Source organism: Microtus oregoni, unplaced genomic scaffold, assembly GCF_018167655.1.
Source record: "Microtus oregoni isolate MIOR12 unplaced genomic scaffold, Mior012 000050F_ref0000143, whole genome shotgun sequence".
Classification (NCBI taxonomy): Eukaryota; Metazoa; Chordata; class Mammalia; order Rodentia; family Cricetidae; genus Microtus; species Microtus oregoni.
This window is the reverse complement of record NW_024543256.1, coordinates 5,021,910-5,037,289: the sequence shown is the minus strand read 5'-3', so window position 1 is coordinate 5,037,289 and position 15,380 is coordinate 5,021,910. Positions and strand designations below refer to the sequence as shown.

The 15,380-nt window shown below is 35.8% G+C and overlaps 1 protein-coding gene and 1 pseudogene across 1 annotated transcript in view; one reads left to right on the top strand and one right to left on the bottom strand.

Moving 5' to 3' along the window:
- The window catches only part of LOC121437087 (protein diaphanous homolog 2-like), a 441,828-nt gene that overhangs the window by 373,040 nt on the left and 53,408 nt on the right, over positions 1-15,380 (bottom strand).
- LOC121437139 lies at positions 5,245-6,044 on the top strand (annotated as a pseudogene).

Here is a 15,380-nt window from a genome sequence, read left to right as displayed (position 1 = left end):
ATTTTACCGAATATTAATACATGATAAAATTAGTAGATCTGTAACAGAACCAAATGAAATTACTTAAAGGACATAAGAGAAAATGAGACAAAGATTAAGACATAATAAATACTGTACTTCTTATACTTAAAAACAGCTTCTGTTGTATTCTTAAGAAGTGTGTGTGTGTGTGTGTGTGTGTATGAGTGAGTGTATGTGTGTTAAATAAAACTGATACCCACCAGAAAACAGAAGGTAAGCTCACTAAGTGAAAGATAGAGGCAAAAGGAAGAATTTAGAGTATATCGCTGACAGAATATGAGAAAAGTTAAGAGAAATGGAGCTTAGAATGAGAAGATATAATTTCAAAATAATCCACTAATGAGAGCCTTTGGGAGCCTGCCCCAAGCCCCTCCTTGGTTCAGCAAAGGACTTGGGATGTCTGAGGGCAAATGAATCTCTCACTCTGTGCTTTCTGATTCAGTGTCTTTATGTTCTGCTTCCACTCTAATTCTCCTGTCCTACCTCTAATTCCTCCTGGCTTCTTATTTTAGCTTCTTTTCCCCCTCTACTGTAACAATCCTTCTATTTAAAGGAGCCTTGAATCTATAAAAAAAAAATACAAGAATTACCTTTCATTAGTCAAAAGGATATTCCTAGGGTAAGAGATAAAGAGTTGAGTCATTGGCAACACAAGGGTTTCAAGGTCTCAAGTTTACAACAGTAAAGGGGGTGGGCGGGGGAATAGTGCCTAGTGACAAACTTTGAGACACAGGTTTATTGTTAGTGGAATGGCAAGTGAAGAATTGACACGTTTTTCTTAGGAAGCTTTATGTAGTAACCTTGGTTGGCCATCTGTGATTCTAACCTTGAACAAAGCTGTAAAGTTCTAAAATTATGACCTATTTACAAAAATTCTTGAGTGTAATTTGAACTTGCTTTGTGTGCAATTAGTCTAAGCAAAATAACAAAATAGGCTCTTAGGTGTCTACAGTCCTCATGGCACGAATAGGCCTAGTCATGAAGCATGTCCCAGCATATATTCTATACACCAAAATTATATAACCAAATGAAAAGTCATCTTCCTGACTACCATCAGATATATGACTAACATGTAATCATGAGATTACAGGTACACATTACATGACAATGCATGAGTGTAATTTGAACTTGCTTTGTGTGCAATTAGTCTAAGCAAAATAACAAAATAGGCTCTTAGGTGTCTACAGTCCTCATGGTACGAATAGGCCTAGTCATGAAGCATGTCCCAGCATATATTCTATACACCAAAATTATATAACCACTTGCACAAGTGAAATTACCATTGAAAGCAACAGTTTTCAGTGTTGGTGGTCTGCAAGCCTTGCTAACGGGGTACACCATCAGAGAATACTTCCTCTGGTGAGTTGATAAGCTGTAGTTGCATCCTGGCTTACAATAGTTCATTATAAACACTCCTGAAAATACACCTTTTAGAATGTCAGAACACAAGACTGGGAGAGTTGGATGGAAGGAGTCAGCACATAACCTACGTATATTTACAGACCTTAAGATACAATTTTTATGGACCATGAATTTAAATGACTTGAAAAGGAAAGAAAAGGCAAGAAAGAGAGGAACAAAGGAGAAAAATGTGAAAGAAAGGAAAAAAGAAAAGTAAGTTAATACTATAGTAGTAAGCAAGATATCAAGAAATAGATATTGCCTAAAATATTAAACTACAGGATAGACATCTGTGAGTCCATCTATGTTCTGCATATTTTATAATCCACATTCTGGAAACATCTGCTATAAACATCCTAAATGCCATCAAGCCATCAGTTATGTGATTTATTCACTTATTCTCAATATCACCTAGAAAATGCAAATTGTATAGGTTTGTTCATAATAAACAAACACAAACAAACAAACAAACAAAAATTAAATTATGTTGAATTTCTACCCTTGCTGAATCATAAGGTTTAACAGATCTGGCCAGGGAGATTACACAATTAAGAATTAAAAGCTTAACGCTTTAGTATGTGTTTAGTATCACCTTATTTATACAATAGATAGTAATAAATTTCAAGACTCCTCATATTCAAAAACCAAAATTTGTTTATTGATTTACAAATTTTCTAGGTATAAAAACAGTCTCTTACAAATGTATAGCTATTGATGCTATTCTGCAGGGAATGCTGCTGAGTTTAAAACACAGAACCTTGTACAAGCTATACAAGTGCTATATCATGGTGCTATTACCATGGTCTAAAACTGATTCTCTCAACAATTTTTGGAAACCTAGGAATCATATTGGCACCTTAATTCTATGTGACCATAAATTTATATCACCCTATGCTAGATTATTTACATAAAATCCAACAAGAAATTTAACTATGCATATTTGATATACAGCTATTCAATGGCACCATAAAAATTAAACAAGAAAGAACTGACAGGTTTTACAAAGATGAGACAAATCAAAGACAAAAGAAGTACCAAAAGTCCTAGATCAGATGGACATAATAAATAGGATCTTCAGGCAGTGATCTGGTTTAATGTAGCACTCAAAAGAGCATAACAACGTTGTTCTCTTCCCTTAAGCTATGTGACTGTGTATAGTTTCACAGACATGACACATTTTCATAAACTCCGATGATAAGTCCAACTTCATTGTTAGTGGTAAGATTATTGCCTTTTCCAACGAGGTTAAAAAAAACACCAAATAACAAAACAACACCCTACATGTTTAATCATTGTGAGTAATTAATGTAGATTGGTTGATTCCAAATGAAATTCTAATATTCCTTCCTAATTATGCTACTTTTATTTAACGAACTAAATGAGAATTCATGATTATTCATAAAGCAGTGGAAAATAAAGGAAAAGAAGACTCAAAATGTGGCAATAAAGGGATAAAGACATATGGAAAGGAAGCAATGGTATAAAAAACACCTAGTTTGCACATGCCAGAAGAATGTTTCATAGAGCAAACTTTCAAAGATTACTCCATCATAATGGAAAAAAAAAGTACACAATTAATTTCAACATTCACTTCAGAAAAACTGAATGACTTACAAGGAGGGATTTGAAAAGAATTTATCTATAGACAAAAACCAATTAAAATATACTTGTTCTCATTAACACTTAAGGCACTGAAAACAGAAGAAAAACATCAAATGCCTTCATGTTATAAACCTTAAGCTTAGGCCTGGTCATAAGAACCTAATGAATAATGTAATATGGCATGTTAACCTAATGCAGTTTGGAAGGAAAGGGCATGGACTCTAGCATGAACTTCAGTCAAAATAGCAGTAATTCTAATAAAAATAAAAGCCAGAGAGCCGCCTATGCAGTTCTTTGCATATAGAAAGTGCTAAATTACTAGCTCTTGTCAGATAGAAAGTATGTGAAGTTCATGATTGTTGCTGTGGATCACTGTATGCCTATTTGAATTAAGATCAGTTAGCACACTTGTGAGAGGATCCAGAACTAAAACAAATAAGCAGTTTCAGAAAGCAAAACAGAATATCAAATTCACTGAACAAATGAAAATTTATTTCAGCAAATAGTATTTCCAATTTACAAAGCGTTAAAGAAAACAAAGAATCACTGTTTATAAGAAATGCTATAAAATTCTGAAGGTTTTAATGTTGCAGGTATAAAATTAAACATAAAGGAATTTAAGATATGTGACCAAGCTTTTGTATAGCTGTAACGTTTTGAGGTTAAAAAAAAAATCCTGCTTCCTCACTAAAACTCGTGGTCTAATTCTGCTTGATATTTTCATTTCTCATCTAATTGAGTTAATGAAGCAACTCAAATACAGTATTAATGTATGGTTATTAGGCAAATCAACATTTTTCCATATGTTGGTACACATACATATTTGATATTTCCATAACCTTGATGCATCTTATAGTTTAAAAAATTAATTAACTCAAATGCATATATAAAATAAATGTAAGTTTTGAGTTATCTACATATGGAATAGAGAACTGGGTCACACATAAAAGTAAATGCTCCAAATTTACCTTAAATGAGAAACATTTTGTTGTGCTATTTTTTATGTGTTTTGTGCTCTGTAAAATTAAAAGTAAGCTGTCATTTCTTGCATTTCAAAAGTGAGAAATACATATAGGAAACAGATTTCCATACAATGTCCCACGAATAGGACTTCTCGAATTTTGCATGCAAATGGATGGAAATAGAAAACACTATCCTGAGTGAGGTAAGCCAGACCCAAAAAGAGGAACATGGGATGTACTCACTCATATTTGGTTTCTAGCCATAAATAAAGGACAATGAGCCTATAATTCGTGATCCTAGAGAAGCTAAATAAGAAGGTGAATCCAAAGACAAACACAAAGGCATCCTCATGAATATTAACCTTCATCAGGCGATGAAAGGAGACAGAGACAGAGACCCACATGGGAGCACCGGACAGAAATCTCAAGGTCCAAATCAGGAGCAGAAGGAGACGGAGCACGAGCAAGGAACTCAGGACCACGAGGGGTGCACCCACACACTAAGACAATGGGGATGTTCTATTGGGAACTCACCAAGGCCAGCTGGCCTAGGTCTGAAAAAGCATGGGATAAATCCGGACTAGCAGAACATAGCGGACAATGAGGAATACTGAGAATTCCAGAACAATCGCAGTGGGTTTTTGATGCTACTGTACGTACTGGCTTTGTGGGAGCCTAGGCAGTTTGGATGCTCACCTTACTAGACCTGGATAGAGGTGGGCGGTCCTTGGACTTCCCACAGATCAGGGAACCCTGATTGCTCTTTGAGCAGATGAGGGAGGGGGACTTGATCGGGGGAGGGGGAGGGAAATGGGAAGCGGTTGCGGGGACAAGGCAGAAATCCTTAATAAATAAATAAATTAAAAAAAAAGAGTTGAAGACAAATAGTTGTTGTAGTTTTCCTTAGTTATGATAAAAGATAAATTAGGTATGAAACTTTCCAAATACAAATAGACTAACTATTGTAAATCTAATTCTTGCTTGGTGCCTGTTTTGTATAAGTAATTTCACTATGTTAAAGTTAAAATCTTCCTTTACTTAAATAGAAAAGGGGAGATGATGTAGAATGTCCTTCTGTATATGTTTTGTTTTATTGGTTGATGAATAAAGCTGTTTGGGGCAATGGTTTAGCAGATAAAAAAAAAGATATAACTGCTTGCCTAGTAGCTCTTCTATGATGTCTGACAAATAGTATCACTAATTAATAAAAGACAAGGAAGAGTTGTTTATTCCTAAATTTCACCCTCTGTCCCATGTGATCTGTGACAAATGTGAAGCCCGAGTTGGTAAGAAAGGAGCAGTAGAGTGCTGTCCCAAATATCGTGGGACTGGCATGCAAATAAGGATTCATCAGATCAGACCAGGAATGTTCCAGCAAATTCAGTCAGTGTGCATGGAATGCCTGGGTCACGGAGAATGCATCAGTCCTAAAGACAGATGTAAAAAGCTGCAATGGAAGAAAGATAGTTCGAGAGAAGAAGATTTTAGAAGTTCATATTGATAAAGGCATGAAAGATGGTCAGAAAATAACATTCCATGGTGAAGGAGACCAAGAGCCAGGACTGGAGCCAGGAGACATTATCATTGTGTTAGACCAGAAGGACCATGCTGTTTTTACATGACGAAGAGAAGACCTTTTTAGGTGTATGGACATACAGCTGGTTGAAGAATTGTGCGGCTTCCAAAAGGCAATATCCACTCTTGACAACCGAACCATAGCCATCACCTCTCATCCAGGTCAGATTGCCAAGCATGGAGATATAAAATGTGTGCTGAACAAAGGTATGCCAATATATCATTGGCCATATGAAAAAGGACATCTAATCATTGAGTTTAAGGTAAACTTTCCTGAGAATGGCTTTCTCTCTCCTGATAAACTTTCTTTGCTGGAAAATCTCCTTCCTGAAAGGAAGGAAGTAGAAGAGACTGATGAAATGGATCAGGTAGAACTGGTGGACTTTGATCCAAATCAGGAAAGAAGGCGTCATTATAATGGAGAAGCATATGAGGACGATGAACGATCACCCTAGAGGTGGCAGTAAGTGTCGGACCTCTTAATGGGCCAGATACTGTTTATCACTCTATATGCAGTAGTGAATGTGGGAAGGACTGTAATCATAATATGCTCACTACTTGGCTGTTGTTCTTGTTTTAATATTCAACTACAGTAGTGATTTAAAAGTTAAATGAAGAATAAACACAAATACAAAAGCTCAAAATAAGAAGTATCATGTTGAACAGAGTAAAGGAAATTGAAGTCATTTGTGTTAATTTTTCTTTATCACTTATTCTACACAGTCAAGTCATTACCAATACTGAACAATACAACAAAATCAATCTCAAAAACAGCCACCACATTTGAGAAAACAGCAAGTAGAAGAGGAGTATAGCAATGAATAGGGAGAAAACTCAGGGGATTGCAGAACTATGGAACTCAGGGTTATCACTTCAGTTGAAAACAGAATGGTCAAGTCAATCAGATGTTGCTGAGAAGTTGAAATAAAATTGTGAAGCAGATATTGAAAGGCTATAGATTTTTGCTGTTGTTGATGCTGAGAAAAGGAGAAAGTAGAATAATGGGGATCAAAGTTTAACTAGAGTTAACTGAACAGAGAAGATATGAATGGAAGAGTAACTATTGTGTTACAGGTGTTTGTCCAAGGGTTTAAATTTTCTTAGAAACAAAGAAATGGTAAATAATTAAATAGAATCAAGAATGGTTCGTTTTAATGAAGAGAAGATATAATGGACATAGACTATTAATTATGTTACTTAAAATGAAGCAGTTAAGATGGAAAAAAATGAATAAATATATAAGGGGGATCTAAGATAATGCAGGGGCAGATAAGGACCAGTAAAAAAGGGTATGTTTCTATAAATGAAAAGACTTTATAATAATAAGAAATAATGAGATAGATGCAGGATAATGTTGATGATGAATGTCTTGGACTATGGCATCTAGATTTCTCATTGTATTATGAGGAAGGTCTTTTTTGTTCAGTACATATTTTAGGGATTAAGACCTGAGCAGATAAAGAAGTTGAAAATAAAAGTTGTACAGTTCAGTGCCCCATTTTTTAATTGGGTTAATTAGCATTTTAAAGTCTAGTTTCCTGAGTTCTCTATATATTTTGGAGATCAGACCTTTGTCTGTTGCGGGGTTGGTGAAGATCTTCTCCCAGTCAGTAGGTTGCCTTTTTGTCTTGGTGACAGTGTCCTTTGCTTTACAGAAGCTTCTCAGTTTTAGTAGGTCCCATTTATTCAATGTTGCCCTTAAAGTCTGTGCTGTTGGGGTTACACATAGGAAGCGATCTCCTGTGCCCATCTCCTATAGGGTACTTCCCACTTTCTCTTCTATCAGGTTCAATGTGTTCTGATTGATAGTGAGGTCTTTAATCCATTTGGACATGAGTTTTGTGCATGGTGATAGATATGGGTCTATTTTCATTCTTCTACAGGTTGACATCCAGTTATGCCAGCACCATTTTTTAAACAGAGAATTCTAGGCAGAGGAAGTTCAAATGGCCAAAAGACACTTAAGGTCATGCTCAACCTCCTTAGCAATCAGGGAAATGCAAATCAAAACAACTTTGAGATATCATCTTACACCTATCAGAATGGCTAAAATAAAAAACTCCAATGATAGCCTTTGCTGGAGAGGCTGTGGAGGAAGGGGAACCCTCATCCATTGCTGGTGGGAATGCAATCTTGTGCAACCACTTTGGAAATCGGTGCTTCGGTTTCTCAGGAAATTCGGGATCAACTTACCCCTGGACCCAGCAATACCACTCCTGGGAATATACCCAAGAGATGCCCTATCATATGACAAGAGCATTTGTTCAACTATGTTCATAGCAGTATTATTTGTAATAGCCAGAACCTGGAAACAACCTAGATGCCCTTCAATGGAAGAATGGATGAAGAAAGTGTGGAATATCTACACATTAGAGTACTATGCTGCGGTAAAAAACAATGACTTCTCAAATTTTGCATGCAAATGGATGGAAATAGAAAACACTATCCTGAGTGAGGTAAGCCAGACCCAAAAAGATGAACATGGGATGTACTCACTCATAATTGGGTTCTAGCCATAAACAAGGGTCACGGAGTCTACAATTGGTGATCCCAAAGAAGCTAAGTAAGAAGGTGAACCAAAGGAAAAGCATATAGTTGTCCTCTTGGCTAAGGGAAGTAGACCAAATTGCCGGGGAGAAAATTGAGATCTTGGGGGTGGGGTGGGATGGGGGTAAGGGGAGATGGGGAGAGAGGGGGGATAGAGGGAGAATGGGGGGAGCTTGGGGAAGGGGGAGGATTGGGATGAAAAAAGGTTGGATGGGGGAGCACGGAAGCACGGTTCTTAGTTAAGGGAGCCACCTTAGGGTTGGCAAGAGACTTGAACCTAGAGTGGCTCCCAGATGCCCAAGCCGAGGTCCCCAGTTAGTTCCTTGGGCAGCTGAGGATGGGGAACCTGAAATGACCCTATCCTATAGCAATACTGATGAATATCTTGCATATCATCATAGAACCTTCATCTGGTGATGGATGGAGACAGAGACAGAGACCCACACTGGAGCACTGGACTGAGCTCACAAGGTCCCAATGAGGAGCAGAAGGAGGGAGAACATGAGCAAAGAAGTCGGGACCACGAGGGGAGCACCCACCCACTGAGACAGTGGAGCTGATCTATTGGGAGCTCACCAAGGCCAGCTGAACTGTGACTGAAAAAGCATGGGATAAAACTGGACTCTCTGAGCATGGCGAACAATGAGGGCTGATGAGAACCCAAGGACAAGGGCATGGGGTTTTGAACCTACGTAATGTGCTGGCTTTGTGGGAGCCTAGCCAGTTTGGATGTTCACCTTCCTAGAAATGGACGGAGCGGGGAGGACCTAGGACTTACCACAGGGCAGGGAAATCTGACTGCTCTTTGGGCTGGAGAGGGAGGGGGAGAGGAGTGGGGGGAGGGGGAGAAGGTTGGGAGGAGGGGGAGAAGGTTGGGAGGAGGGGGAGGGAAATGGGAGGCTGGGAGGAGGAGGAAATTTGTTTTTTTTTTCTTTTCTCAATAAAAAAAAGAAAGAAAAAAAATAATAAAAGTTGTAAACATTGCTGTGTTAACAAAAATCACAGACGATAAAAGGAAATTTAAGTATATCAAAAACCTATACGCTCTTGTGCAGAATTTGAGTGTAAATTCTTCAGACATTTTCCATATTTTTGACTGAAACATCACAATTTCATAACACATATCATGGATTTTAAAAGAAGAAGCATTATTACATATTTTCTTTGCTGTATGTTCAAACTCACAGTGGTTCACAAATGAAATAACACCAACATAGGCAAAGCATTAAGTCATTCTTCTTTATAGCTATCTATTTCTGTATAGAGATGTCAAAATTTAATTTGATAATATAAAATAAATTAATATTTAAATGTGGTAAAAACTGTGTCCAAAGCAAAAAACTTTCTATCATTCTGTGGATTACTACTGCATGATGATTGAACATGATGTCTTAATATCAGGAGTATTCATTTAAAATTATATCAAGTAAACCAGTTGTATTTACAGTACCAGCGCAGTGGCTGAAATTGTTTGTCTTCCCTTTAGCATTTTAATTTAGAGCTTTCTAAATGCAAATTAAGGGAAGTTTCTACTCTGAAGATAGGGAGATGATTTTCCGTTTTTAAATATCTCTATTGTATTAGTGGTGTTGTTTAATTGGTTCACTATTTACAAAAAGCATTCATGCATGGCCCTCAAAACGCTTTTCAAAGAATACAAATCATGAATACAGTACTTTCTACTAGATTTCAGAAATGTTTGTTCTTCTAAAACTAGCCCCTAGAAAAGATCAAATATTACTATTTTAAATTATATATAAAGAATTGAATCCTTGTTTTTTGCAATCTCTGTGTGTATGCATGCGTGTGTGTGTGTGTGTGTGTGTGTGTGTGTGTGTGTATACCAGAATGTTAAGTCCTCAGTCTAGGATATAAACATAAAATATATCCATAAAACTTAAAATATCCCAAGCTATAAAAGTTGCTGTGCTTTGCTCTCTGAATTCTAAGGTTTGGTTTAATACAAGATATCTAAAGTACTCCATGGGCAAAGCTTTAAAGAAATCAGCTCTTCTCTGTACAAACTAAAGTATTTTGTGTAAAATAACTAATGTAAGTACTCTTAAATTGAAAAGCTAAAACTGACAAAGCTTGCTCACATTCACAAAGTGGCATTTGTTGTATGGAGCGGCGGGCTGTGTCCCGCCACCCAGCTAGCTTTACCCGAAATAATTACACAGAAACTGTATTCTTTTAAACACTGCCTGGCCCATTAGTTCCAGCCTCTTATTGGCTAGCTCTTACATATTGATCTAACCCATTTCTAATAATCTGTGTAGTCCACGAGGTCGCTTACCAGGGAAGATCTTAACCTGCAGCTGTGTGGGTGGGAGAATCATGGTGATTGCCCATCTCAGCTTCTTTCTCCCAGCATTCTGTTCTGTCTACTCCGCCTATCTAAATTTTACCCTATCAGAGGGCCAAGCAGGGTTTTTTTTTAATTAATTAACCAATGAAAGCAACAGATAAGATACAAGACTCACCTCCATCAGGCATTCAATCAACAGAGAAGACCTCACTAACATGAATAGTTAGAACATTATAAACTGTTTTGGCGGGTAAAATTTTTTGTGATGCAGCGTCTTGAATAGGGCCTAAAGTTGTTTGTTTGTTTGTTTTTAAAAATAGCATTCACTTGATTTTGCAGACTTTTATTTTACATAAAAGTAAATAAATGGTTTTGTGACTAATTTAGTTTAACAAGGGCCACCTACATGAGTCATGGAAAGGAACTGGTGGGTGTACGATCAATAGAGATAGGAACAAAGAGGGAGAGGGAACAGTAATCAGAATGCACTATATACAAGTGCAGAACTGACAAACAAAATGAATAAAGTCAAATCACATCTTCAAATGCTTAAATTAGTAAATCTGAATCGCCATATATTTTCAACTATAGATACTGTGAGATAAACAAGATTTTAAATTCTAAAATTAAAATACTGTGATTGTTTAAAATTGAAAATATTTTCAGTAGAGTTTTATTTACTTAAATAGGTATAGATAAAAACAGAAAGATAGCTATCTAGGTAGGTAGGTAGGTATGTAGGTAGGTAGGTAGATGGACTGACAGACGGATAGTCAGATGGGCAAACAAATAGAGAGATAACATTTGGTACATAATGATTATATATATGAATGGACTACAGTGTGGTATTTCCATGCAGGCACATGAGAAATAAACATGTCAGGTTTGTCCAACATAGTAACACTTCAGACATCTATCATTTCTTCACATTTGAGTAAAATGTTTCTTGCTATATGTTGGATATGAATAACCTCCAGTAGTGCCAGTAGTGAATGCCAATAGTGATATAATCACTTGGTCCACAGCTAGGTGCTAACGGGAGCTGGTCAAACACACCAGTAACAAAAGCCTCTAATTCGGTTAATAAAAAAGAAACATTTTCTTGATAAATTTATTATCTTGATATCTGTAATGGAATGAAAAGTGATCAATACACATCTCTGTAAACTATTTTGATATACTCAATTAATTGCTGTAGAGCATAATTTTCCTGTGATTCTGAATGTTGGACATTATTGTTTAAATTCAACCAATGTACAGACTGATGACACCTTGTCATACTCTTTCACTATGACCAGCCATTCCAGATAACAATCAATGTTCTATTCTCTATTTAGGATTCACTTTTTAAATTATACATATAAAGTAAAAACATGAGGTATCTGTACTTTTGTGTCTGACATGCATTAATTAGCATTATGTTCTCTAGTTTCTTCAACACTGAACAAACAACAGATCCTCCTTTGCTTTTATACCTTAATATGCATGTGATAGTACATCACATTCTGTTTATCTAATTAACTTTCTATTAACAGATTGACTCCGTGAGAATATTATAATGAACACACAAATACAGATTCTATTCCATGTACAAAATTTGATGTAAAATGCATTCATTTTGATTTTTCTCAACTACTGCGAATTCCAACTTTAGCAATACATTTATTCAATACAAACTCATTTATGTGCATTTCTGCTGGTATGTATTATGTTTTGTTTCAGTGCATAAACAATATGTTTGATTTGCGTAAAGAAACAAAAGCACTGCAATAGCTTTTCACTAATCAATTCATATAGTGAAGAAATTCTATAAAAGAAAATATATTAAATAAACTTGAATTTACTATTAACTTAGATTTCCCCAGAACAAACAAAAATTAATTCTGAGAAAAACATCGATGTTCAGAATATAACTGTCAATTTATAATTGAAATTATAAAAAGAAAAACCCATCACAGATAGAAAAAATGACAACCCACTTCTCCACAAATGAGTATCTGAAACATAATCGGGTCATGACATTCCCATTTAATCTGAAGTGAACACTTTATAAACAAAACACCCTGTCAGGAAATCATTCTCCCTTTTAAAGCCTTTTCTCATTCATTACCTCATTTTAACAATATATATGTAAATACTGTCAATTTCCTATATCATCTGTCCTTTGAATGTTTTACCATGGGAAGTTATCAATGAATGGTTACAGGGGGAAACATGTACCAATGAATGAAAGAACAAATGAGGCAAAGATGGGCTAAATGTCATCAAGAGTTATTTCATAATCACTGACAAACAGAGAAGACAATATTAATTTCTTAAAATCCATACAGATACAGTATACACTTATGTTCTCTAGTTCCTTGAACACTGAACAAACAACAGATCCTCCTTTTCTTTTATAGCTTAATATGCATGTGAAAGTACAATAATTTTTTCCAATTAGGAAATATTACCCATAGGTTAAAAACAAAACAAAAACTTCTCAATATTGTTGTTGTTAAAACAGTGAACATGTAAAGATAAAACGTTATTATCATTTCTAATGAAAGGTTACAATCACCAAATAAAGGCATGAGCATATAAAAAACGCAGTATTTGTATTATTGTTTTGATTTCTTAAATGTAGTACATATGCACCTACAACATGTATAAAATGTGTAAGTCTACATATTAAATTGTAAATACTCACAAATACAGAATAATATGGCTGAGATGTACATGAAAATTAAAATATATTTGATGCAAGCATAGACCTTATATCACCAGACAAGATACACTACTTTGTGGCATTCTTGGTCACAACTGTGACATCTGATGATGTGAACTACAATCCTGTCTTGTCAGAAGAGAATTATAGATATCATTGGAAAGCTCCAATTATTTCTAGAATTCAATTTACGGAGCTCACAAGCAATGAACACACACAAAAAAAAACTGTTGTACGGTTTATAATTGAAATAACACTGAAATTTAACTGAGATATGCTCTAAGTTATAGAAACTGTAAAAACACTTGCTTTTATCTCACTATGTTTACAAACATTCAAATGTGTTTAATAAATGTTTTCCATATTAATGCCTCCTACCAAATACAACTGTAAACATTTCAAAATGCTCATCATGCACATATTCATGTAGCCATGTGTACACACACAGGTGTACACACACACACTTACAATTTGAGTATTCGCTAAGTCTTATCCTTAAAATTCTGTAATGGTACAAATTTCAAAAATAAAGTGTTGAGTAAAACGTTACATGTTTAGTCTCTATTATTACATCTCTCTACATAATGTCTACCAACGAATCACCAAGTTTGAGAAAGCAAACAAAACAGCCTGTCTTGATCTCTCTCATGTAAGGAGTGACAATTTTAGACCATCAGCTGTAAGGGTCATTTACAATTTGACCTGCTGCAGTTTCATTACATATCCCTGACCCCCTTAATTTCAAAATATTTGCCTGTCCTCCATGCTGACTAGTACATTCACAACCACAAGAGTTCCAGGGTACTAAATGTGCATTAATAAAGATCTCCTTCCTGAAGCCGGAAAAACTGGCTCAGTACCAACAACAGAGATGAAACTTAGGAGTGGATTGAAATCCTGCCAAGAGACTGTCACAGATGGAGACTCAAGAAGGAGAGTATGAAAATAACACATCCAACTCCATTTGAATGGAAGCCAGGGATAATGAATAGCACAACTTGGATAATTTCTCTTGAGCCGTCTATATTAGAGTCATTATATGCCACTCAGTTACTAATATAACTAAAGAATAACTTCTTAGTTGTAAAGAAATTCTTGTTTATATAGCTCCATCAATTTCATTTCATTCAAAACAATCATTATTACCATAACAAAATCAATGATATATCTTAAAAACACTTTAAAGCCAAATTAATAAAGAAAAAATATCTGAGTAAAAAAATTACCAACTGTAACAAAGGTAATGACGGGTTAATATAAGCATGTAAGATCACTAGGTAATAAGAAAAATTATACCACTCTAATAAAAATGCCTAAAATATAGAACCACAACAACCACTGGCCTGGCAGGGTATCTGCAACAGTTCAATTCTGGCACTTATATCTTGGGGGAAACCAACAGATGTCTGCCAGGACTTAAGGCCTGCTTAATAAGAGCTCATGCCTGGTACGATAAACCTATGAACTACTCTTGGCTAAACTTATGAACCACTCTTGGCTCTAAAAGAGAACATAGTATTGCCATATTCCAAAACCAATATAGCACGTAACTCTATTCAAAATACTTATCCTTATACCCACAGGTATGTGAAGCTCTCATGTCTCATAAAAGGAGCTTCTACAGAGAACCACAATGGTCAATAAGCAGAGAATATGTGACCTTGGTGTATAGATCTCGAATTTACACATCTATAGCACAGCCTGGACAAGTAAGTTTCTGGGTACATTTTAGGAGAGGGAGTATGTTAAGAGCTAGGCAGTGGCTCTACACAGAAAAAGGGTGTTGACTGTTCTCACAAACTCTGAATAATACAGTCACCTAAACAAGAACTACACAATAACCACAAATCAACATGACAATATGGATGAGGTAACTTCACTAGGTCACACACCTAGATGGAAAACTACAGGTGGTTAATGTCTGGTGAATGATGGGGAACTGCATTTCTCTTGGAATGATCCTCATGATAGGCTATCAAATCCCAGTGGTCAGTTACTTCCCTGTATGTACTCTATAGCCTTTACTTTATATATGAACAATTAAACGAATGCAGTAGGTTGTTGTAACATTAATTATAAAAAGGTCAGAAATTTGACAGGGGAAAATGGAAGGAATATTGTAAGTGTATTCATACAAAGAACCAGTCTGACTCATGGTTTACCTCTGGCTAGTCAACTCTCAAGAGGTAGCACAATAGTCAAATGAATAGACCACTAACTTGTTTAGACCAGGACATATAAAATGCTGATTATTTAT